The following is a 14,626-nucleotide window of genomic DNA, read 5'->3' on the forward strand; positions in this document are numbered from 1 at the left end:
CTCCACGAGAAGCCAAATGCCCCTCTACTGCTGCTATTGGGGCACACTGCCTCACCCATCAGAAACTTTTCATTTTCCCTAAATGAAGACATAAAGCTGGAGTAACAGGGAAAGCAACCCACTTTCCTCCAAAAGAGCAATAGAACTAAACTCACAATGTTCCACATCCCTCTATCTGTCACCAAGGAGTGAGACTCCCCAGTCTTTGTGAACAGTTACTCCTGAACTGTACTGAACTTAATCCTTGAATGTTTTTTTAATTGAAGTTTTCATGTCTGAAATTTGCTATTTCTCTTTAATGATTTATTTTATTTTATTATACAAGCAGAGTTAGACAGTGTGAGAGAGAGAGAGACAGAGAGAAAGGTCTTCCTTTTTCCGTTGGTTCACCCCCCAAGTGGCTGCTATGGCCAGCGTGTTGCGGCCGGCGTGCTGTGCTGATCCGAAGCCAGGAGCCAGGTGCTTCCTCCTGGTCTCCCACGCAGGTGCAGGGCCCAAGGCCTGGGCCATCCTCCACTGCCCTCCCGGGCCACAGCAGAGAGCTGGACTGGAAGAAGAGCAACCAGGACAGAATCCGGTGCCCTGATTGGGACTAGAACCTGGGGTGCCGGATTAGCCTAGTGAGCCACAGCGCCGGCCCCTGAATGTTTTAACCATTACTCCGCTGCACCTTCTGGAAATTCCTTCCCATCAATGTCTCTGAACCACTTCCTCTTCTTTTCTTTATTTTTTTTTAAGATTTATTTTACTCATTTAAAAGATAGAGTTACAGAGAGAGGTAGAGACAGAGAGAGGTTTTCCATCTGCTGGTTCACTCGCCAGACAGCTGCAACAGCCGGAGCTGCACCAATCCAAAGCCAGGAGCCAGGAGTTTCTTCCAGGTCTTCCACACGGGTGCAGGGGCCCAAGGACTTGGGCCTTCTTCTACTGCTATCCCAGGCCACAGCAGAGAGCTGGATCGGAAGAGGAGCAGCCAGGACTAGAACCGGTGCCTATATGGGATGCCAACACTTCAGGCCAGGGCTTTAACCTGCTGCGCCACAGCGCCAGCCCCTCCTCTTCTTTTCTTAATCAAAACTTGATACTCCCTTAGAAACACTGCTTCGCCTATTGCCTTCTCCGGTGCAAAGAGTTTTCTCCAACTTATTGAGACCATTACTTTTCCTCTCTTGAATAAAAATAGTTCTGCTATTTTGGGAAACTGTCTCCCTCATCACAAGAATCATGCAGAAATTCCCTGACCATTCCTGTCACTCAAGGAAGACATAAGACTTGTTTCCTTCTTCACCTTAGCTCCTGATATCACTTGATACAGCTGCAAGCTCTTACATGAACACCCTGTTCAACAGCCGGGCCTCTCGAGACCATGACCTTCTCATGAACAACATCCTTTTCCTCTTTGCTATACTTGCTGACATCCCTGACCTGATCATCAGAAACCAAGCCACATGCAAGTGTTTTTGGATTTAAGTCACAATGTTCAAATGGCCAAAATGGAGCTACCAGGCTTTGGCTGTACCGAATCCAGAGAATGGGCACAGCTGAAAAGCTATATGGGGCAGAGCTAAGGTTTGACAGATACATGTTATAAAAGGCCTGAAACTACTCCCTGCGCAACAGAGGAGAGCTGGGTGGTGAAAATAAAGGGGGAGGGAAAGGGCAGAAAACACTGGAATTTTAGGATGGCATTCTAGAAGAGGATCAGGGATGAGAAGGGTGCTGTTAAGGAAGAATGTTAAGCAAAAAGGATTTGATGTGTTTTGCTATAACAAGAAATACAATTCTCTCTTTGAACCATTTCAAGGCATTTCAATGTAAAATTTAAAATGTTAGGATTCTTTGCGTGTTGGACTGATGCTTCTAATTGCAACATGCCAAGCAGGGCCACTATGTAGCCTGAGATTATTCAACACTCCCCTCACTGGTCTACTTTTCCCACTCACTTCCCATCCAAGGAAAATTCTTTGAATTCAATGAGGTCACCAATCTCTCAATCACCTCTTGCATTCTCTATATTCATCAGCCATTTCCTACTTTTCTTTTAATTTCTTCCCAGCACCAGTCTACAGCCCAGTTAAATAAGTACCTTCAACTTTCACCATTCTTTTAGATGGGTGCCCACTGCTGGGTTTCTCTGTGCTTAGGTGGTGAGACTGAGTGGTATTGGAGTAATACCCATTGTGCGGCAGATAAATGGAAGATGACCACTTTCAAACACACACTCAGTGTTGCCAGTACTTGCATTGACTTTCTGGGCTTGATTTCAGGAAGGACTGACTATTTGTCACTTTCTCTACACAGAGTTTGTGCTGTGACCCACTGTCTCTACTTCACTGAGGAACTGAAGTCATCATTTAGGAACTCTTTCATCTTTCCATCTCCCAAATCAATGTGATTGCCTCTGTCTACACCCACTGCTTTCTCCCCAGTTAGTTCCAACACAAAGGGTCCCTATGTATTCTTCCTCTACAACTCTTTCTGTTACCAAGTCTCTCTTCTGCATCTTCAATCATTCCATTAGCACAAAAACATGCTCCAGGTTGGAAGACTGGTGCTGTCATGATATGGACACTGGATGCAGCAGAGGTCCTGGTGCCTTCTCACCATTAACACAGAGAAATAACACATCTGTCTCTGTTGAGTCTTCAGTTACCTCCAGGTTCTATCACATTCCCATTCTTCCTTTGATCAAACATTTCAAAATTTTGCCTATTCAATCCCTTCACCCTTCATTTTTAATGGGTTCAGATATGCAAAATGTATAATAGTAATATAATTAACTCCATGTACCTGCAACTCAGTTTAAGAGACAAAACATTATACATATGTTTGTGAATGCACTAAATATCCCACCCAAATATCAACTTCTTTCATCCCTCTAAGAAGCAACATGGTGTTTCTCATGTCTCTGTATCTCTATTCTTTCACTCCTTGTAATGTTTCTGGACATGTGCATATACTTTATTTAAATGGAATCAGATTGGAGGTATTCTTTTTTATTTAAAAAATTTTGAATTCATTTGAAAGGTAGAGAGACAGAGACAGATGGACAAACAGATCTCACATCCCTGGTTCACTTCCCAAACGTCCACAACTGCTGGGGTTGGGCTGGGGCCAAAGCCAGGAGTCAGGAGCAAAACCCAGGTCTCCAGTTCCTTGAAGCATCATCTCTGCTGCTTCCCAGAAGCTGCATCAGTGGGAAGCTGGAGCTTCCATGTTACTCTGTTCTGACTTTTAATTCCTTAAATATTGTAATTCAACACTAGTTCCTTCAGAGTCTTGTCTCTGTTAATTACAATGCTGCTCTCACTCATGGTGGCTTGCTCTCTCTAATATTCTGTAATTTCCTATTAGAAACTTAGATGCTTTCAACCCTCCCCTCCAAAAACTTATATTGAAATTTGCTTGGTCATTGTAATCGTATTAAGAAATGGGGTCTTCGGTTGGTGCTACGGCTCACTAGGCTAATCCTCCACCTAGCGGCGCCGGCACACCGGGTTCTAGTTGCGCTGGATTCTGTCCCGGTTGCCCCTCTTCCAGGCCAGCTCTCTGCTGTGGCCAGGGAGTGCAGTGGAGGATGGCCCAAGTGCTTGGGCCCTGCACCCGCATGGGAGACCAGGAGAAGCACCTGGCTCCTGGCTTCGGATCAGCGTGGTGCACTGGCCACAGTGCTCCAGCCGCAGCGGCCATTGGAGGGTGAACTAACAGTAAAGGAAGACCTTTCTCCCTGTCTCTCTCTCTCTCACTGTCCACTCTGTCTGTGAAAAAAAAAAAAAAAAGTGGGGTCTTTAAGCGGTGATTAATCTGAGCATACTGCCCTCTTAAATAGAGTAAGGTTAAGGTTACTACTGAAGGACTGGATTTGTTATTACTGGAATAATCTCTTGATAGAAGGATGAGCTTTCTGTCATTTTTCTCTGTGTCACGCACAAGCTTCCTCACTGTATGGCGCCTTGACTGTGTTAAGAAGCAACAGTGGCTGACGCCAATGGCTCACTAGACTTATCCTCCGCCTGTGGTGCTGGCACCCTGGGTTCTAATCCCAGTTGGGGATTCAGTCCCGGTTGCTCCTCTTCCAGTCCAGCTCTCTGCTGTGGTCCAGGAAGGCAGTGGAGGATGGCCCAAGTGCTTGGGCCCTGCACCCCCATGGGAGACCAGGAGGAAGCATCTGGCTCCTGGCTTCAGATCACAGATGTGCAGTGCACAGGCCGTAGTGGCCATCTGGGGGGGTGAACCAATGGAAGGAAGACCTTTCTCTATGTCTCTCTCTCTCTCACTGTCTAACTCTGACTGTCAAAAAAAAAAAAAAAAAAAAAAAAGAGATGCAACAGCAAGACCGTGACCAAGTGCCAAACTCTTAGACTTCATAGCCTCCATAATTGTAAGAAGTCTGTTTTTATAAATTGCCCAATCTCTGGTCTCTTATAGTAACAGAAAACAGACTAAGACACAAAGTCATTGTCATCAGAATGGCTTTAAAGTAGAAATCCTGTGAGGCCTGAGTTAAGAGTTACATCTCTCCAGCAAATTTCCTTTTTTTTTTTTTTTCTTCTGTCCAATGCCCTAAGACAACTTTAATTTCCTAGATAGGAATTTATGGACCTTGTGAGTGGCAGAAATTAAAAAAAAAAAAAACAGTTCCTACATGACAACTGACTCATTGTTATGAGTTCTCAGACATGGCTGCATAAGACTTGTTTCTTTTTGAGGATAGGCAGAGATGCATATATGTAAGACAGTTTAGGTGGAGAAATCAGTTCTAATTACTGAGTTCACAAGGGCCCAATGCCTGGTCTCCCCACTGAGCTAGACCCTCATTAATGAGATTTATAAGTATCTTTTCAGTAACTTTGGCTTCAATTATAGTTTATCACTCTGATTTTTTTTTAGAGATAGAGAGACAAAGACAGAGAGAGACACAGACAGAGAGCACTCATCCCTTTGTCTAACCCCAAATGCCAGCAATGGCCAGGACTGGGCTGAACCAAAGCAAGAGCTGAGAACTCATTCCAAATTTTCCAATAGTGGATGGGACCCATTTCAGCTATCACCTCTGCCTTCCAGGGTACACATTAGCAGGAAACTAGATCAGAAGCAGAGGAGCTGGGACTTGAACCAGGTACTCTGATACAGAATGTGGACATCTTATCTGGCGGCTTAACTTCTAGACCAAATGCTTGCCCTTTATTATTTTTTCTTCAGTTTTTGATCATTAGTATTGCTCCTACCTTCTTAAAAATTCAGTATTACATTTAACATGGTATTTGTTATATTTTTACAAAAGAATTTATAAGTGCTTATTAAAACCATTTTTTGCAAAGGATACCTCCCTATTGAGAAACTCACAGTGCATTGCTCAGATTCACCTTAAGACTCAACATTGCTCAATCTGCACTCAAATGTGCACTGATTCTACTTCCTGTGCCCATTATTCATCCCTATGTTAGTCTTCCTGCTAATTCTCTGGGCCTCTCTTAGTCTTCAATCCAAATCCAAAGTTTAAAGGTATTCTTACATATATTGTCACCAATAAGAAGAGGGAAAAGCTCAAAATAAGCTAAAATACATAGCATATTTTTCAGGAGTCTCCACAATGCTATGACTGTGATCTTATTGCTCTGCGCTTGTTAGCACTTTTGTGTAGTTAATTTTTATGAAAGTGAGAATGATGTGGGACAGCCTAGCTCCACCCTGCAGAACTGTTCTGCTCTGTAAGGAGGAGAAATTATATTTTTCCTTAACAGAGCAGACTCAGAAGTGGGACTGCCTCTGATCTAATCCCAGCTGCACTACTTACCTGCTTCATAAGCCTAAGAATATCCCATATGCCTTCTGTGCCTCTGGTTCCCATCTGTGAACTGTATGGCCTGACTTCTAGAAATGTCAAAAGAATTAATAGTTCCTGGTACATATTAAACACAATCCAATTGTTGCCTATTAAGATTGTTCTTCCTTCTTACTTTAACCTCTGTACTCTCTTATACACTGCCAGCTGTCTCTAATGGGGGTAAAGTGTTCTGAACTGTGTAAAAAATTTGTTCAGAGATTAATGTAGTCAACATTATTTCTTGACCCATCCTACCACCACCACCATCATAAATGAGATTGTGAGCTACCAGAATCCTTGCAAAATGCTTTGAAAATTCAGAATGAAAGCAAAGAAGTAGAGATGAACTAGTGAGGCAACAAATTTATTTTTCATTTATTCTAATGAAAAGTACTAGCAAAGTCGTTTAGCAATAATTAGGTAATAGCCGGGAGCAATGGACACCTTGATGGACTTGGAATGAGAGAGAGAGAGATGCAGTAATAACTAATGAGAATTTTCTAAACTTAGTTGGCCCTCCAAGATACTTAGGTGAGATGAGCCTAATTATTTTTAAGCCATAGAATTTCTGCAGGACACTGGCACTTCTACAGAGCTGAGGCCACAACGCCATCAGTTTCCATAGCAGAATTAGCTACAACAAAATAGCAGAGAACCATTAGGAAGCCCCAGTTGGCTTCACTTGAAGCCAATAGGCAATATTTGTTGGTTGTTTTTCTGGGTCCTAGAATAGTTTGAGATTTTCCAAGAGGTTCTCCCTGAGATTCAGGTGTGTATGATCAATAAGATGACCCAAGGTTCTGGAATAATCCATAATAGGTAAACACAGAAGCCAGGTCAATTGCATCCTTTCCCACTCTCAGCATTGCCTGTCAGCTGTGATGAGCCATGAGCACTCAGTACCAATACAGAGAGCTCCTAAATGATCCTACTATGAAGATTTAGGGGGCAAGGTGTCCAAAAATATAAAGGAAACCTGGTACATATGCTTTGGCCCTAAAATACTATAACAGTTTCAGTTTGTGCTTACAGGAGACACCAAAAAATTTTTTAGAATCCAGCTTGCAAAACTAAGTGCCTCCAGAGCCAGCACTAAGGCAAAGGTGGGTCTTCAGGAAATTAGGGAGAGTGCCCCATCTAACGTGGTTTCAGTGGCCAATTTCAGAGGAATGTTGCCCTCTACAGAGACCCAAAGCTAATCTAATCTATTAAGAGAAACCAGAAGACCACTTATTCTCTGAAATCTCTCGATTTATGAATGTTGGTTAACCAGTTTAAAAAAATATCCAAAACCTCATACCACATTTTCCTTGCAGCATCCATGTTTAGAATATGAGTTCCTGACCCTTTTATCCTCCTGTTGTTCCTCTTCCTATTTGCATTTCAAGTCTTTTCATAACAAGACCCAAGTGGCGCCCAGGTTCAGGTATGCCCATGGGCTTGGTTCATGGCTGCAACAGTCTTGGGAAGTCTTGTACACATGACTGGGTTAGTCATTCACCAACATTAAGCCACAGAATAGAAGCTGTGACAAAAAAAGGACTCCTTCCTCCATGCCATGTGCTGTCTAGAGGAGGCAGCAGCCAAGGTGGAGAACAATGAAACTTTTCCTTAGAACGGAGCTGGGATGACGTGCCTGTTATGGTCGTAACTGATGATCTTTTCCTTTATCCTTACCTCTCAGCTTCTCATGATGTGGCGGGAAACAATCTTTTCTGAAGATCCATGATAGTGTAAGCAGTTAGATGGGCTAGTGGGCAGTTAGGCCAGTTGGAAGACAGGTCAGTTAACCACACTTAGTTTTAGCAAAGTTAGGATTGTAATCCCTGCCTTCTGATTAGCTGTTACTCTGCTCCTCCCCTGATTGGTTAAATCTAGGTCTGGTTTTCAGAGGGAGACCAATCAGAGAGAGCCACTGAGTGTACAAAGGCAGGCTTCTTTGGCAACTCCTCTCTTGGAGCCCCCCTTTCTTGCCTGCTGTGTCAAGAGGTTTCTCGCTTTCAATAAAATCTTGCTATGCTCATGTCTTTTTCTGCATGGAAATTCTTCTTCAATGTGAGATAAGAACTGAGATTGCCTTCATTGTCCTGCAACTAGTGGCGGCATGACGTAGATTCGATTCAAATCTGACTCATCAGCATCAGCTCACCTCTCCAGATGGGTGAGAAAGTGGACTGTTTCTGTCTGTTTTTCAGAGAATCTTACTCCTTCTTATGGCAACTCTCTGATCCTTAAGAACGCCAGGTCCCTGTCAGCCAATTAAAAGCAGTTAGTATGGCTGCTGAAGACAAGGGGATCCGGCTTGATGACGACTGCTGGATCAATCTGCCACAGCAGAGAGTCTACTCTAATCCCCCACTCTCTTGCACTGAATCACAAGAGACTAGGAGAAGGCCTTGAGCTGTCAGACAGATCCTGGCCAGTGATGATACCCCAGCATTTCCTGAAAGTCTCTTGGCTGGACTTCAGACTCCAACAGCCCATAAGGGTGTTGGGCTGGGAAGTGTATTTCTTGAGGGAGGCGGCACTACTGAGGTTGGTGTGGCCTGGAGCAAGGCCATGGGTTCCATGCTGCAATGCCTCGTTAGAGTGCGCAGGGCATGCTCTTTTGCAGTCCTCACAAGCTGTAACAATAGAAGCTCCACCCTCTCTACTTCTCATCTCGGTTCTGGTAATGTTGGTCCTGCCCGACTCAATTTCCTTTTGCAGGGATTAGCCCATCACAAGACTGGGAGAAAGTCTTGGAGTAAACTGTGAAGTTCAGGCCAGGAAAACACTCTGACATTTGCAAAGGCTGCTTGACCAGACACCTGGGTCTGACAGCCCATTAGGGTGTTGGGCTGAGAAACGAACTCTGTTCTTCTTTCCACAGAGGTCAATCTTTCAGTGAGACTGGGTACAGCCTAGAGTGAGGCCATAGGCTCTGGGCCCCAGTGCCCTAACACTCCTTATTATACCAGACTCTGGCAAGATCTCCATCTCTTTTTCTGATGTCTCACTATACTCTGGACACTATGTCCCTCCTCATTTCTTACAAACAAGAATTTCTGGTCCCATTATCTGTATTTCCATAACATCTGGTTAGTTTGGGTCAGAATTTAGGTATCCCTTTTGTAGATACAGGTGGTCTTGTCCATCTAGTCACCTTTTAGGTACAGACCCCTTATGCTGTCATGTTCTCTCATGTCCTCCTCCTTCCTTCTCAGGTCTTTGCCTTTTGGGCCCACCTCCATCAGATCCTTTCTATACAGCTGATATCTCAGAAGTAGCACATTGAGAAAAATTTTTGTTCCCTAACCATATTCCTTTGTCCCCTCACCTGTTTAGTCAGCAACCTGAGCGGTGGCCAGGACTCGTGTTCTCTTTCCAAACTCTAGCTCAAAATATCTGTGTTAAGCCTATTGTCATGAAGGATTATTTTAAATACATACCTGTAAGATATGACTCAGGGTAAAGAGGTGTATAATGGCTGCTTCTCCTCATGTATGGGTGCAAAAAGCAAAAAGATATATATTTGCCCAAGGCAGAAGCCCAGTTACAGTATGACCACTGGTAATGCAAACTGATCATTCCCAGTGTGTGCTGACCAAACAAATCCCAGGTCACAGACAGTACATACTGTGCAGGCAGGAGTCCAGTTCCTGCACAACCGCTGGTAATGGTAACTGGTCACTCACAGTCTGTGCTTATCTGGCAAATCAGGGAGAGATACAACAGATACTCCCTAGTGATGTATACGCAGCCACTGGGGCCCCTTTGACCTCCCAGAGTTTAAAGAAAAATGCCTAATCTTTTTCTGCACCATTGCCTGGCCTGATTACAAACTAGAAGATGAAGAAAGTTGGCCTTCAGAGGGAAGTATTAACTATAATACTATTTTCTTACTAATTCCCTTTTGTCATAAAGCAGGAAAATGGGTTGAGGTCCCTTAGTCCACGCTTCCTTTGTGCTATGAAAAAATCCATAACTCAATAAAGCTTGTCAGGTTGACTCAGCTATTCTGGTGACTTTGTCTCCTCTAAGACCACAAAGACACCCCTGTAATCTACCTGCTCACCCTACTTGTTCTCCATACCCCAAATCTTCAGCTCTCTCAGAACCTCATGCCAATTTACTACCTCTTCAACAAATGCCTGAAGGGTGGGAACCTCCTTGAGTCCAAGTTCCTTTTTCTCTGCAAGATATTAGGCAGATTAAGGGAGATTTGGGTAGCTTCCCAGATTACCCAGATCATTACATAGAGGCTGTCCAGAACTTAACACAGGTGTATGAGTTAAGTTTTGGAAGGACGTAATGTTTCCCCTCAACCAAACTCTAACAAGGTCACAAAAGCTTGCAGCTATACAGGCAGCAGCAGAACTTGGATGCACTGTATGTATCCCAAGGTCATAACAAAGAATTGCAATCTATGAACAAGAGGTGGCAAAGAGGCAGTTCCCCAGCACAAGCCTAACTGAGACCCTAACAATCCAGCAGATGATTGGAGAAGGCATCTTATTGTCTGTGTTATAGAGGAACTAAAGAGAATTATACCCAAACCCCTTAATTACTCTAAATTATCCCCAGATCAATCAAGGGCCACAAGAAAATCCCTCTGCTTTTATGGAATGACTGAGAAGATTTAAAGAAACATTTCCCCCTTAAAGTCTGATTCTATAGAACAAACAATTTTGAAGGAGAGACTTCTGACCCAGCCTGCCCGGTATCAGGAGAAAACTCCAAAAATATGCAGTGGGACCTGAAAGCACACTAGATAATCTCTTAAAGGTGGCCACCACCGCCTTATAATAGGGATGAAGAGAGGGCCAAACAGCAGGAACGAAAGAATAGGAAGAACGTTATACTCCTGGTAGCAGCTGCAAGCTGCATTCCCAGTGCTTTCACTGCAAAAGCAGCAGACACTTAGAGACTGTCAGAATAGACCCCTTAGAGCCACGTCTCATTTGTGGAGGAGCCACTGAAAGTGTGACCCCAAAGGCTGAGAATCCCAGTATCCAGTATTTCCAATGGGCCTCTCTCATGGGGCAAAAGGGGTCTGGGGCCCCTTTACAGGCTCCAGTGATGTATCGGAGTAGCACCCAGGATCTCCAGGTGGTTATTATAGTAGAAGAAAAACATAAATTTCCTCCTCGATATTGAAGCAACTTTTTTCTGTCCTCCACTCCAGCTTTGATCCCCTCTCCTCACATACTGTGACCATAAAAGGTGTCTCAAGAACTCCCAGCCTGGATATTTCACCCAACCTTTACGCCGTGTCTGGAATGATCTAACATTTACTTACTCCTTTTTTATCACACATTCTGGACACAATCCTAATGAAAACTCTTCCCACTCCATCTCTTTCTGAATCTTGGAAGGCCCTTTCCCTGTCATCTGCCCATACTCTCCCACTGCAGGGAAGATCTCAAGTCACAACCTAGATCTACCATACCAAAGTAAAAATCTGAACCTATGAAGCCCCAGCAGACCAGACTCTGGAAGTCAATCCCAAGTCTGACACAGGCAAGGACAACTACACACATTAAGCTACAGAGCAACTCAAACAGTTAAGAAGAACTCACCTACAGGCTTTGTGACCTCTAGGAATACACAACTAGAATCCATCAAACTCCAGGGGGTACTCCAGATGCAGCCCCCAAGGGAATCTGTATTCTACCAGTAACCTTTAGATCAACCTCAGGGGAATACTCTGCTGCTGTCCATCAACAATGCCCTTTTCAGCATGAAGTAGCCAGAGCAGTCATTGTCCCATATCCCTAATGGCAGTTAGGGCCCATTCTTCTGAGGGAAAGCATGTGAGGAATTTAGTTAGGTCTGTTGGAAGGCAGTTAGGTCAGTTAATTCTACTTAGTTGTATCAAGGCTGAAAAGATTGTAATCCTTGCCTTCTAATTAGTCATTATTCTGTTCCTGCCCTGATTGGTTAAATCTAGGTCTGATTTTTTAGAGGGAGGCCAGTAAGAGAAAGCCACTTTGTGTATAAGAAAACCAGTACTGGCAAGCTTGTTTGTCAACTCCTCCTTGTAGACTCCTGCTGTGGCAGGAGATTTCTCACTTTCAATAAATCTCACTTTTCTCACTGTGTTTTTGCTGCATGGAAATTCTTCTTTAAAATGGAATAAGAACTGAGATCACCATCACCCAGCAATCGTAGTAACCCCACAAAACACACACTTCCACTGTGCTTTCATGCGTCCTGGGTCTAGTTTAGCTGGTAGATGAGCTGACTGATTCATTCACTGTGATCGCCAGGCGAGACCATCTCCTTGAGGAAGGCCACGGGATTCTTGCAAATACGAGTGGCCATCAGTTGGAAAGGGCACAGGAACCCTGAGATCCCCTCAATATACTTTCCCAGAAGGCAACCTCATGAGTGAGGTCTTCACACAAATTACAACAAATTTCCCCCAGGTACTCAATAATTGTGTTGCTTGTCGGAGGTCTCGTCTTAATAGTTACCTAAGCTTGTTTCAACTCACCATGTTTCAAGATACAGTTCCCAGGAAGACTTCGGATTTGGAAATTTCTAGGTTACTTAATCTTCCACCACATGCAATATTTTCAGATTTTGTGGGGGTGGGGTGACTTCGACAAAAGTCACTGAACATTTTCTCCTGGTGAAGTCTTGTAATGGCCCTCTCCTCCAGTGAACTCACCCCATTAATCCTTTGGATATATAAATCAAAGTCTGCCAGGCACTTCCAAGGCCTGAGGTTTCACTTCCATGCATCCGAGTCGCACCTCATCATGTAGTGGCCGGCAGGACTCCTGTACGAATGATTATAGCCATTAAACCACAACTCTTCTCCTTTTCGCTTCTTCTTTGCCAAAAGCTCTCGTTTTCCCTTTGTGGGTTTGAGGGTTTGCTAAATCTCCCTGCTTTTTCAGGAGATTTTCCAGGAAACAATAGAACTTTTCCCTTTACTCTTCCTCTGCCATTTTTCCCATGTCGCAGCTACTGCACATGCGTGCTCCCGCCAAACTAGAAGAGGAGAGCCACTCTACGGTTACTTGACCATAGAGATGTCTATGCATGAACTGATGCCTGCTGGAGGATGTAGGCAGCCTATGCCCACTTTGCAGCAGAGCACCACGGAAGAGAAATCCTGATAACCCTGATTCCTACCAAAAGGTGCACAAAACTGCCTTGGCACCCCTTGTAATGCATTAGAGACTACAATTTTCAAAACCCAAACCCGTTTAATTTAAGCTGCATTCCCATGACTGGCACCTCCTCTGCACTTAGTTGCTCAGTAACCCATCATGGTTCACAGCCCAGAGCAGGAACCATGGAATTTGGGACCAAGGAGCATTAAAGCACCAGGAAACTGAAGGAAGAAGTTCTGGAAACTGCACCCCCTATCAAAGTTTGTGTGCAGCCAGAAGGTACATGCTTCCAGGGGACAAGCACCTTAACTCACAAGGTATCCCTGTCAGAACTCCATTTTCCCTTGAGGAATGATCTTGAGGCTTCAGGAAAGCAGGAAAACTCTTTTAGAACAACATGTAAAGGGTCAAGAAGGACCAAGTAGGAAAGAATCAGCCTGAGATAGGTTGTGGAAAAGCTCCAGATTAAAAGAAGGAAATGGGTTGCTTCTCAAGGCATGACTTTTTTTTTTTTCCAATTTTAGTAACACACATAACCACGAAATTTACCATCATAACCACTTTTAAGGGTATAATTCAGTGACATTAAGTAGACTCACACTGATGTGCAACCAACAGCAACAACCATCTACAAAGCATCTCTCATCTTGCAAAACTGAAACTCCACAGCTTTGAAAAATGACTCCCATTCCCCTTTTCCCCACGGTCCTGACAACCACCCTTCTGTTTTTTTCTCCATGTGAACTTGACTACTCTAGGAACCTCATACAAGTGGAATCATACAGTCATTGTCCTCTTGTGAATGGGTTATTTAACTTACCATAATACCCTCAAAGTTTATCCATAAAGTAGTTTATTGTCAGAATTTCCTACATTCTAACTTAATTTTTGTTTTGAGAGGCAGAGAGAGAGAGAAAGGTGGAGATAGAGACAGTGAGAGGCAGAGAAAATGACACATGGAGAATTCCTCTCTGTTAAATGCCTAAAATAGCTGGGCTGTATCTGCTGAAAGTTGGGATCCAGGAACTCAATCTAGATCTCCCACATGTATGGCAGTGACAAAACTGATTGGGCCATCACTGGCTGTTTCCCAGGGTATGTATTAGCAGAAACATAGAATTGGGAGCCCAAGCACCATTCAAATCCTGGTACTCTGATGTGGGATACAGACATTTTAATACAAACTTCTTGTTTATTTTTAATAGTTGGCCAAACACCTGGCTCTCTTCTTACTTTTAAATGCTAAAATGGGGAGGTTCCAAGATGGCATAGCAGAGAGGGAGCTTACTGTTCTATCCCAAGAGAAGATAGTTTTTAAAAAGTGGAGCTGTGCCAATCCGAAGCCAGGAGCCAAGAGCTTCTTCCGGGTCTCCCACGTGGGTGCAGGTGCCCAAAGACTTGGGCCATTCTCCACTGCCTTCCCAGGCCATAGCAGAGAGCTGGATAGGAAGTGGAACAACCGGGTCTCAAACCAGTGCCCATATGGGATGCTGGCACTTCAGGCCAGGGTGTTAACCTGCTGCACTGTGGTGCAGGGGAGTTAGGGAGAAAACAGCAGAAGAAACTCTATCAAACTTAGAGGGATACAGTGGACCTATGTGGAGGGTGGGAGCGCCCATGCTTGGGACTCCAGTAGCTGGGATGAGTTAGGGAGAAAACAGCAGAAGAAACTCTATCAAACTTAAAGGGATAC

The 14,626-nt window shown here is 44.0% G+C and overlaps 1 protein-coding gene across 1 annotated transcript in view; it reads right to left on the reverse strand.

The window, feature by feature from the left end:
- MBOAT1 (membrane bound O-acyltransferase domain containing 1) overlaps positions 1-14,626 on the reverse strand; it is a 273,642-nt gene that overhangs the window by 2,195 nt on the left and 256,821 nt on the right. Inside the window, exon 15 of the transcript XR_011388755.1 lies at positions 12,483-12,594. The gene's annotated coding sequence lies outside the window, so the exon portion shown is untranslated. The remainder of the gene's footprint in view (positions 1-12,482; positions 12,595-14,626) is intronic.

Source organism: Oryctolagus cuniculus, chromosome 5, assembly GCF_964237555.1.
Source record: "Oryctolagus cuniculus chromosome 5, mOryCun1.1, whole genome shotgun sequence".
NCBI classification, from domain to species: Eukaryota; Metazoa; Chordata; class Mammalia; order Lagomorpha; family Leporidae; genus Oryctolagus; species Oryctolagus cuniculus.